General features: G+C 37.0%; 1 protein-coding gene across 1 annotated transcript in view; it reads left to right on the top strand.

Moving 5' to 3' along the window:
• The window catches only part of FAT4 (FAT atypical cadherin 4), a 159,400-nt gene that overhangs the window by 102,726 nt on the left and 44,103 nt on the right, over positions 1–12,571 (top strand). The window lies entirely within an intron of this gene.

Below are 12,571 nucleotides of genomic sequence, written 5' to 3'. Positions count from 1 at the left end.
TACATATATAGATATATATCTAGATATATATCTATATATGTATATTTCCATGCTCAGGTTGATGTGTGGATGCTGATATAGGACAACAATTTTGAATTTTCAAATGGGATGTTTTTACTGTTGTTGCAATGTTTTTATAAATATAATGAATTAATATTTTTGTTATATGTGATCAATTTCAGAGTATAATATTGTTTAATTTCACCACTTCTCATAAAAGAGGAGGGGATTTTGAGATTATGAGTAATGATAGATTTATGTTAAGTGTTCAAATGATAGTGCCACTGATCATTAACTGAGGCAGCTGTCTCTATTATTTGCATTTACTTTTGGGAGTTTGATTTTCTGAGACTATTGGTTTATGAAAGAAAGCAATATTCTCTGTATATTTTGTAATGTATGTGAATGACCACACTACAGTTTAGGCAAACAATAAAATGCTGAAGAATGATGAACAGAATGTAGTCTGGTAACCACATAAAACCTAAACCACATTGACCTGAAAGGTGGTTCACTATGTGTGAGCATGTGCCTCCCGGTCGGTAGGCACAAAGGGCCAGCCTTCTCATGAAAAATGCAGTCACTACCACATGGCTCACATCAATCCAGTCAGTGTTTCAACAGTCACCTGGGGAGAACAGGGGATGAAAATGAGTAGAAAGTGGTAGAGATTCAGATAGTTAAAATCCAGGTTTTATTTCTAAAGCTTCTCAATCTCGGCTTTGCTCTCCAGTTACAACTGGAAACACATGGTCAATACCAGAAGCTTTGTGGAGGTGAGGTGGGGGAGGAGAAACCAGGACCAGGAATCGAGTTCACTAAGGCATCAACAATGATAAAACTTGCTGCCCAGAGGGTGTGTCACGTGAGGTCATCCCAGGGTGGCAGCAGGATGCGATTTTGGAAGTCAGGGGTGCAGAGTGGTGTGACCAGGATGGGCAGGGCATAGTCCACGGAAGTTCTCCGTTGTAGGCCTTGTACTCTGGGACATTCTAAGTCAAGGCCGTGACAGAGAAACAATGTAACCATGTAGACAAGAGTGCCTGTTTTCAACCAAATAATTCCGAGATTTTAAAAATCTTTTGTGTGCCTATGCAGCCAAGGGGGGATATTGTGAAATACATGGGATTGGTTGTTTGTCTGCTATACGGCCATCTGTGTCACACAGTGCGCCAGGTTTTACAGGCACTAACTAACCCATTTCTACACGTTACATTTCTTCATCATCTCAAAGACTTAGGTATTTTTAGTTCCACTTCACTTGCAGTAAACCCAAGCTCAGAGCAGTCAAGTCATTTGCCCAGGATCACACAGCTAATAAGCGACAGAGTAGGATTCAGACCCTAGCATTCCTGACTTCCAAGTTCGGGGTATACGGGACGTTTTAGTGTGTAGATAAAGTAAAATTTGAAAAAAATACTTTTTTTCAAAATTATTTTATTTGGAAAGCAAACACAATAATAGGCTGTATAATATGATGAAAGATTTGAATTTGAATTACCCTTGATTTGAATTCTGGTTCTGTCATAATTGTCTTTGTGATTCAGACCAGAGGTATCATCTCTGTCAACTTCAGTGTCTTCCTCGGTAATGTGGGGATAACAGTAATCACAAAGCAGGTTATTATAAGGTTAAATATGCCTATCTCATAGTACATACAATGATGTTAGTAAGAATTGTGATTGATGCACTTTAACTATTTAAAAAGTCTTAGAAATATTTGCCCTGTTCCTTACTACATAAGTATTCTTGTTCAAAGATTACCGATTGGTTTAAAAAACATGTTTAAAAATTGCAGTTTAAGTTTCATCTTATATGTTACGATATTAGGAATTTCTTTTATGTGTCAGATATTTCTTTTCACATTTCCAAAGAACACATTGCACAGTAAGTGTTATTATTTAAAAACACTTGGTACTGTAGATTTTGAAAATTGTAGGTCAGCCCAATTATGGGTAAGGAGGATTTTGCCAGCCAGCAGTACACTTAACCAGCACTTATAATTCTGTTTCTCCATCAAAATGACAACACAAAAGGGACATTTCATTAGGAAAAGGAAAACAAAAGGAAGAAAACTGGAAGTCCTTGAGCCAGAAGTATTCTCTTGTGATAGACAGGGCTGGGTCAGTCTGTTAGGAGAAAGTTCACAAGGAGAGTCCACAAAGCATCGGTCTAAACGTGCAGACTGTGCGAGAGCCCAGTCCTGCTCCGGGGAGCAAACCAGCTTCCTGCGCCCATCACATCAGCCTTGGTCCTGAGGAAAACCGGGGACCTGGACGTTTTAATAGAAGGACAAGTAATGGGAGTACAGCTCTAACTTCTGTGAAGGACCATCGCCATTAATGTGAAGACCAAGTGTGTACAGATTCTGCCCAGTATTGAGATAGGAGAGTTATGAGTTATGGATAGTGACAATTCAGATTATAATAAAACGAAGGTATTAAATGTTTGTCACACTTAGATATGGTGCCAAGGAGCATGAGCGAGATTCTGTGGCACTGGTTAGGTCACAGTACTTTGGCAGTCCTGGATACTAGAGCATTGTTGAACTTTGTCTCAAAGCACAGATTTTTATTAGTGCTTCTTTTTTTTTTCTTTTTTTCCAAGTTGCCCTGAAATGGACTGGTGTTTCTGAGGCCACTAGGGTGAAATATTTAATTAAATATCTGAAGATCATTGAATATGGATCATGTGGAAAGCAACCAGAAATTATGAGGGGAGTTGGACTAGATGATCTTAAAGCCATGAAAACTCCTATGTGACCATGGTTTTATGTTCAATCCATTGCATACCTTTGGTAGCATAAATAACCACTTTATGGGATGCCGTGAGAGTTTCAGATATCAGGCTTCAGAATCTGCAGTTTCATCTTATATTCCAGAAACGAAGTCTCTGACACAGGATGTAAAATACATATTCACTGCTATGATTTAAAAGTCAAATTGGCAGATGACATGAGAAAATTCAGACAAAATATGGCAGCTTTTAGATTCCAGATGCCACATTATTCTCAAATTTGCAGTGTTCTAAGAACCAGGCAAATATCAAAGTGCTCTAAACAAAAATGTTTGGCAGTTTTATTCCTTAGCTCACAAATCACTTTTCCTTTGCTCTTTTCAAATTCTTGCCTGGTGTCAGGCCAGAGATGGCTCAGCTTTGCTGATACGGCAGAAACTGAAGCAGGAGCTTCTTTTATTTTTTATCAGCAAACCTCTAAATCTTTGAATATTTTTTAGAGAAAATATTAGCGTTGCACTATCATCATATTATTATTTACTGACTCCGTGGCTCCAGAGTAGCACATCTGGAAACTCTCTAGCTACTCCTGACTACAGCTTCCAATGAGCTACGACCACACTGTCCTATGTGTGTGGCACTGAATGTTGTCTTGCTAAATAACCAAGCCTGAACAGAGCATAATTCTACCATTTTCTTCCATGTGGGATTAAATTACTAAGCAGCAACTTAATGAGTTGAGACTACAGCTCAATTAAAGCTGTTTTGTTTAACTATAGTTTAAAGTATAGATAGTCTGCCATTATTCTATATGGCTTACTGTATTTCTTCTAGAAATATGGATGGTACCAAGTAGAAATTCCTAGGAGGCTAAAGCTTCAACCTGGTATCTTCTAGAAATATGGATGGTACCAAGTAGAAATTCCTGGTGCAGTAAGGCAGGTACTGCAGATGACCCAGCTCTCGGGTCCTTGTCAGGGAAGCTGGCACTAATCGCCAGTGGTTTGGCATTCTGTTCCCAAGAAGCCTCTTCACAAGGCTGTTTCTCATCATGTTCTCATCTGTGCAATAAGTAAGATAGTGTTTCTAATAGAGTAAGTTGCAGGGAATAATCAGGGAACCCAGAGCCGTTTACTTCAGAGAATTAATTTACAAAATGGAAGAGTATTCTAGAAGTAAATACATAGGTTTATAGTTTTAAAAAAATAGGTTTCAAATCCCACCTCTGCCATTTCTAGCTACATGACCTTGGACAAGTTCCCTTCATGTTCATATCTATAGAATGGAAATATCAATTCCTACTTGAAAAACATATTGACAGGAGTAAATAAGGCAATGACTTACTGCAGTTATTAATATTAGTCAATATGTCTGCTGGCTGAGTGAAACTTAGTAAGGCCAAGTAAAACTTTTGGACTTCTATCCACCTCCCTAACCTCCACAAATAACCTCTGTCTATGATTTCACAGTTGCTAAAGGCAAACCTTGTTATCATAGTCAGCCCTCTTTCTCTATAGCCTACATTCAGCAAGTCCTTTTACAAGTAGACTATGCTTCCAATCATATAAAAGGATTCCTGAGCGTATCCGCTTTGCCTTTCTACCACCAACACTGGAGTCTAAGCCAGGGCTAATGCGATAACCTCCTAACTGCACCCACCCCCATACCTTCTCCAGCAAGCAGTTCCAGAGCTTTGAAACTATAAATTAGGTCATCATCCCCCATGACTTGCTTAAAAACCCTTAGGTGGTTTCCAAGAATAAAACCTAAATTTCTTACCAGCGACCACAGGGCCCTAAATGACCTGGCTTCTGTGTACTCCTCTGGCCTCTTTAGAAATGGCAACCTTTCCTGCCTGTGGCCCTTTGCACCTGTAGTTGTGTGCTTTACTCTATGGCCAGCTGTCTTGTTATTTTAAGGGGAGACTTTCATGACTTGGTTATTTGTCATTATAGCGAAGTAAAATATCTTTTCCTCAGAGAGGACTTATCTACTATCACTCTAATGGTCCCTCTCTCTCTAGTGTCTCTTTCCATCACTTTACCTTGTGATTTCCTCCTAACACTAATTGCTACCTAAGATGTATGCTTATATACAATAGGATATAGTATATGTATAATTTGTTTACCCCACCAATATTTAGTAACCTTCCGATAGAATGTGAACCTCCTGTCTTGTTCAAAACTGAATTTCCAGAAACACCCAAAAGAGAACCTGCACTATAGCAGGTGCTTAATAAACATTTGCTGAATGAGTGAATGGTTCAATGAGTGCAAAATTATGATAATTATTTATCAATTAATCACCATCCTGTTATTTCTACAGGCAACTGTTATTTCATATTCATTTACCATACTTATATTTAGTTTATGGTTATATAGTCATCGCTGGCAGATTTTTCAAAGGACAGGACCTACCAAAAGGAAAAATGCCAATCCTTTTAAACTCGCTGCCCAAATACCACAAGTTTTTGCTACATTGGTTGTGGTCATCCAAACTGACCTCTGCTTTGAAAAGCAGCTCAAGTGTTTAAGGCTCTGCGGTGGTTAGTACGATGTGATAAATTGCAGTCATATGTAAGGACCCATTGAAGCGTTTTATGGCTTTAATTCCATTTCAAGTGCTTCAAGTACTGTTTGGGCTATATTCTCATGACTCTCCCCTGCACCTTTGGCTCTTACTCAATTCTATTCTCTATTAGACATTTCTAGGTAAATCTTGTCTCTATTCTGTGTTGTGCTGCTTCCCTCCCATATCTACCAAATACCCAAGCCCCATTTAGCTATCCAAAATATGCCCTCTCTGTGCTTTTGGCTTCACATAGCTTACAGATAGGGCTCAAGGCTCTTTACATAAGCACAATATGAAAAGTTTTACTTTTTTTGATTTTTGTTATGCAAATTTGGCATCTAAGAAACTATTTCAATACATAGACATCTATACAAGTAATTCTTCTTGGTCTCTTAGGAAAAAGATGTTGTTGTTTTTTTGTTTTGTTTTTAACTTAAGATTATTATGCCCTCACCAGTAAATTCAAAATCTGTGAGCCATTAATATCTGCCACTGTTCCTTCAGCTGATAGGACAATGGAGGATGTTACAGTTATAATTCAGGGCGTAACATGGAGCCATTTTTAAAGAGAAGTACATATGAAAAAAATTACAAGTTAGAGAAATCTGACTTAAAATGATGATTTTATAACCAGAAGACTTCTTGGCGATAAGCCAGTTCATTTCCTTTATTTTGCAGATAAGGGAATGGAGGCCTGGAATAATTAGGCCGTTTGCCAGAGCTCGCAGACCCGGAGAGCGGCAGAGGCAGAACGGTGTCCAGGAGCTCTGCCTCCCGGCTGTTCTCGCTTCCCTGTGCTGTGTTATACACCGGGGTCTGCTGACTGTCTGCATAGAGCACATTTCTAAAAGCACAGTTTCAAGAGACCCTTTATCTTGTGCTTTAATGAATAAAACATTCAAGTTAGTTTTCTTTTCTCAAATGAATAAATAAACGTTTCAAAATATATTTAAGGAATGCCAAATTAATTGGAGTCAGTAATTTCAGTTTTGACCTTTTGTACATCAGCTTAAGTTTAGCCATTGTTCAGCTGGAGTGCTAAGTAGGGAGAGACATTGAAAATCCATTAAGCTTTACAGGTGGAAGATGGTAGTAGTGGCAGTTGTCACTGCCAGGTGTCATTCTGCATTTATTAAAATCAAATTATGATGCCAATTGAATAGATCCTATATGTGAAGTTTCTTATAGTCTGTCAGACTCTGTGCCTCTATGGGCTGTATTAATACATAACAAGTTATGTATTGAGGATATTTACAGAGCAGAACCTTCTGGGTATTCCCCTAGAGAGTGGGGAGTGGGGGTGTTAGTTTCGATAGCACTAGAGTTAAGAAGGTGAACAGTGAAGCTCAGGGTAGAGTATTGCACATGAAATGGCCTGTGGTAGGATCGAGTTTGTCACATCCAGAGGGGGATGAGAGTAAGCGAGAAGAGGAGGTGGGAAGAAAGGCAGACGGAGGCTAGACCAGTGGCCTTCAAAGCCACGGTCAGGAGCTTTAATTTTATCTGAGAATGAGGAGAAGCCTTGTGGGGGCTTTGAACAGGGGAGTGACAGGAGATTTTGGACAGATCTGTTTGGGGCAGTTGAGGAGAACAAGGGTAGACACAGAGTTGAGAATTGGAAGGCTGCTCCAGCAGTCCTTGAGAGATGCTAGTGTGAAATCAGGAGGAGGGGTGTGGAGTAGTTATACATTTTGTCCATTTGAAGGCTGAGCCCATTGGACTTGATGGTAGCACTGGAGGAAGGGGAAGTTAGGAAATGAGATGAATCAGCAAGAGTCTTAGGTTTTCTGCCTGAGAAATTTGGAGATGGCAAGAGAAAATTTTTTAGGGCAGGCTATCAATAATTACTTTTTGGCTCTGTTATATTTTAGATATGAGACATTCAGAGGAGCTGTCAGGGGGACAGTTAGATATGAAAGTTTAGTTTCCAGGGAAGACATGTGGAGTAGACATACAACTTGGAAAGTCATAACCTCTAGATGATATTTATTCTGTGAACACGGAGTGCTTGTATGTGCCAGAATGTGTTCTATGTTATCATACTTAATCTCATAGCAACCCTGTAAATGAGATAGATACTATTATTCTAATTGTATAGAGTAAAAGAAAACCAAAACCAAAACCAAAACTGAGTGTTAGGCAAAGTAAGCAACCTGACAGGCAGGCAGCTGTTTATCAGTGAAAACGAGATGTGAAGCCAGTCAACCGCTGCTCCCTGCTTCCCAACTATGAGCTAGTCCACCAGGCTGCGGTTTTTATAGACCATATTTACAACACTTTCTTCTCTTTGGATTAAATATTATTTTTATTTTAAAAAGAGCACTGATTTGTGAAACAAAACAAACACCTTGTACTTTTCTGCCGTTAAAATAGCTCATAAAAGAAGAATATGCATAAATTTGAAATCAAAGGATTGCTCTCCTCATTGGGTCAGGAAATGAAAATGCATATCCAAGGGATTTAGAAAGCATAGAGTGCAAAGCAAATGTTAGGTATTATACTAAAATGTGCAATCAATATGAATAATATACTGACACATGCACATACAGTGAGTCAGTTGAGCTGTGTGTGTATGTGTTTGCATTTAATGTGGGGATGGGAGATTCATTTGTGCACATATTAAACACATTATTCTTTATCTGTTCTCAATCTAATATGCTAAAGGGATATAGAGATATACTGGCTATAGATTTTGCCAAAAGGTTTAGTTATGAAGTGTCTATGTGTCAGCATAATTAATTGGTTTGAGGGGAAAAGCTCAGTTATTAGCATTTCTAATTAAAGGTATTCATCATCTGACTGAAAGACAGAATAAACTTCATTCTTATGCAGAGATTGGAAATTACTTTTTAATGGAGGGGAAACATGATGCTTTTGTAAAAGTTAAGTCTAAAAGCTAAAAGGGCGAACCTTCATGCTTTATTTTTTGGTGAGTATATGATGACATGTTGAATGAATGCTATCTGTCACATCGCTTAGCCAAGAAAGTCCTTGCACTATACATAGTTCTATAATCAAAAGAGAGGTCAAAAGGAGTGTGGAATATGACATTTTGCATCTGAAGACAGTTGTTTTTTGTCACTAAGATTGCATTTGTCACTATTATTTGTGGGAAAATGTTACCCAAGAGTTTGCCTTGTCTATTTTGATGGACATATTTATTAAGAAATATTGTTTGAAAACTTTTCATAGGCACCAATGATTCCATAAGTCAAATACTGTTAGGGTTATCTTCAATTACTGAAAGTTAAATGCATTTAATTTGCTTCTATATTTGTGTCTGAGGAAGTTTTGCTTGTTTCCAGTGGAAATAAGTTATAAACATTTTCCCCCACAATTTACTGATGGAGTAGGCTTTTTATTCAGTGATTCATGATTCGGGCAGCATCCAATCTAGCAGAAGAGTTTTGAAGAGCTGTACAGGCAAGAGATTCTTATAGACCAAAGTGAGCAGGAACAGGAAGTGATATGGGGCACTTGCTGATCCATGAAAGCAGGGCCACTTTCCTATGTGCAGCAAAGGGAAGGCTGGAGCAGGTCAGGTAACTTATGCTGAGGAAGCAAGTGCCCATTGCAAGACCTTGGCTTCCTTTCCTGGGAGAGCTGAGGATAGAAACTTTGTTAGGTTCTGGTTTTCTGACATGGGGCTCTGCATGAGCAACTCCATGATGGTCCTAATCTGGTTAGTTTAATAGAGAATTTTGTCTTGGATGAAAATTGTGTTTCCAAGGTTGATAACTGGTGATTTTTTACTTTCTCTTATTTCCAGTAAGACTTTGTACCATATCTATTAGTGATATAAGTATTATAAATCATTTATTTAGAGATTGTTTTTCTTATTTATTTATTTTTTATTATTTTAAATTTTATTGGGGTGACATTAGTCTACATGAACATATAGGTTACATGTGTGGATTACTAATTTACAAAATCTGTATATAGGACCATATGCCCATCACCCAAAGTCAAATCTCCTGTCACCTCATATTAGGTCCTAATGATTGTTTTTAGATCTAGAGACATGGACGCATGCAACAGACTGAGGATTCTCAGACTAGGGTGGGGGCGGGGGGAGGTTAACCAAAGAATTTTTATGCATATATGCATAACCCATAGACACAGACAATAGAGCAGTGAAGGCCTGGGGAGGGGGCAAGAGTGAGGAGGAAGGAGATAATGGGGGGAAAAAGGGGGATGTCTGTAATTCTTTCAACAATAAAGATAATTTAAATATATATATATAGTCTTTAATCAGCTACTCTATAGTAGGATACATTTTTCTACATAACATTTTATTTATATATTCAGATAAAAATACAATAAAAGATTTACCTTCCAAAATTTTACTAAATAAGAGCTAGAATTGTCATTGTTTCATAGAATTAAAAGTTGACAAAATAATTTCATTTTACTTTTCATGTACTTCATATAAGCTATAAATCTGAGTACACCAAGGAAATCCAACTTTGAAATGCAAATAACCAATTTGCAATATTAAAAGAAATTTATATTACCTAAAAGATAAACATTAAATATTATAGAAAATAACTTGACCTCATAAAGTCCTATAATTTTATCCTGTTAAAACTTTGTTATTTTTGTAGCCTATTTTGATAAAGATTCCATACATATATAATTTGATATTTCCACCCAACAGGCAGGAGGCAGGTTGTGTTTAGAATGTGCCTCTCAGGTTTCAGAGTTTCAAGGTGTTTTTATTTTTTAATGTCCTCTACAGGGTAATTCCTTGTGACTTTTTTGTGGGAATAAAATATTTAGTTAACATTATGTTTTGCTTTATAAACTTTTAAAAATTGTGGTAAAATATACATAACATAAAAGGTACCATTTTAACCATTTTAAGTGTCCAGTTCACATTGTTGTACAACTTTTCAGTATCGCTTTCATAACATCACTAAATAGTTTCTGTAGTTTCCCTTATCACCTCTATTTTACATAAGAATTTATATTAAGGACATATAGTGGTTTTTTTAAAGATTCTTTTAGAAATAAACAATCAAGTGTTACTTAAATGTGTATATATCTAATTCATATAAAGATATTTACAGAGCCGAAACCGGTTTGGCTCAGTGGATAGAGCGTCGGCCTGCGGACTGAGGGGTCCCGGGTTCGATTCCGGTCAAGAGCATGTACCTGGGTTGCGGGCACATGCCCAGTGGGAGATGTGCAGGAGGCAGCTGATCGATGTTTCTCTCTCATTGATGTTTCTGACTCTCTATTTCTCTCCCTTCCTCTCTGTAAAGAATCAATAAAATATATTTTTAAAAAAAGATATTTACAGAACTAATTAGTAGTAATAAACTACTATATTATAAAGTAGAATTTTTAAAATACAAAGCTGTTGCGTTATATTGAAAATATTCTATACTTGTTTGCTTTGTACATTTTCTGGTTTCAAATTTAAATATAATCACATAATCTTTAATATTAATATAAAGTGGCTAAATTTAAGTACTTACTGTGAGAAAAACATGTTTACTTCATGGGGAAAAAAAGAAACTAATACTTTTAAAAATAATATTTTTTTATTGTTTTTTTGAGGCTTTGTACATTTTCTGGTTTCAAATTTAAATATAATCACATAATCTTTAATATTAATATAAAGTGGCTAAATTTAAGTACTTACTGTGAGAAAAACATGTTTACTTCATGGGGAAAAAAAGAAACTAATACTTTTAAAAATAATATTTTTTTATTGATTTTTTTGAGAGAGAGGAAGCGGGGGAGAGAGAGAGAGAGAGAGAGAGAGAGAGAGAGAGAGAGAGAAGCATCAATCAGCTGTCTCCTGCATGCCCCAACAGGGGATCTAGCCTGCAACCTGGGCTTGTGCCCTGACCAGGTATCAAACCAGCAACCTTTAGGTGCATAGGACGACACCCAACTAACTTAGCCACACCTGGCGGGGCAAGAAGCTAATATTTTATTACAGCAAACACAACCAGCGAGGGGACCTATTTGCCAAATGTTTGATGTCAAGAACGAAATTGGAGCCCAGCTGGTGTGGCTCAGTAGTTGAGCATAGACCCATGAACCAGGAAGTCACGGTTCAATTCCCAGTCAGGGTACATGCCCAGATTGCGGGCTCGATTTGTTTTTGAACACTTAAGAAAATGCTCTTTAGAATCATATTTATTCTTTTCTATTTGTTCTAAAAATTTCAGAAGGTTTCTTTTTACCCATGTTTATTTTATATTTATATATAGTATATGTATATATTACACACATAAGTATATGTATACATACAATACATATAATTTTATAAATTGAAATTTTAAATGTATTTTATCTTCTGACTTTAATTGTATTTTGAATGTCCACTGCATACATGTCTACAGTTCTGAGACCTTGATCTGTTATTTCATTTGTATCTCCTACCTTTTTTATTGGCTCACTATCCTCTACCAGGAGTCTGTTTGCATCCTGCCTCTTTTTTTTCTGACTGCATCTGGTTCTCATAAATAGTCCCAGATGAAACTGAACAATCTCGCCCTGTTACGCCACTACCTATATAATTCATCATTATCAGCTCTATCCAAGCTCAACATTGGCCCCTAGCATTCAGATTCTTCTCATGGGATTCAGGATTAATTGGGACCCTCTGTTTATAAGTAGTCAACTATCTCCAAAATGTTGACCTTTGTCTCCAGTTTTGTTCTTTGACTTTAGGCTTAGGCTAAGGGCTATATTCCCAGATGTGTATTTCTAGAAGTGTTCAGCTCTTTGAACTTTGAGCCATGTAGTTATAAGACCAGATTCCCATATATATAGAATCAAAAGAAAAGTTAATATAGATAAAGGACAGGGCCTAATGGAATGCATTGTGGGTTTAGAGAGAGATGAATTAAACAGAATTATCCCTGCTCTCAATAAACTTATAACCTAATAGAGGCTATAGCAGAATTACATTCGAATAATAATAATAATAATAAGTAAAACACCTGCAATGAGTGGCATAGTGTTATTGGGGTCTAATGAACAGAGAAGGTATTTTTTTTTCAGTTCAGAATTGGCTCTCTCACTGTCCACTCTGTCTGATTGCAAATAAATTTATTAAATTCTTTGTCTCAAGTTCTTCATTTTAAAAATTAAATAATAATACCTACTTCATAGGCTATGCATATTAAATGTAACACCTATATAAAAATACACATGGTATCATATAAGTGTTCAAATATATATAATTAGAGGCCTGGTGCACAAAAATTTGTGCACTCGGTGGGGGGGGGGGGGGGCCCCCAACCGG

This window comes from Myotis brandtii, unplaced genomic scaffold (genome assembly GCF_000412655.1).
Source record: "Myotis brandtii unplaced genomic scaffold, ASM41265v1 scaffold53, whole genome shotgun sequence".
Taxonomy (NCBI): domain Eukaryota; kingdom Metazoa; phylum Chordata; class Mammalia; order Chiroptera; family Vespertilionidae; genus Myotis; species Myotis brandtii.
This window is presented reverse-complemented; position numbering and strand designations above follow the sequence as displayed.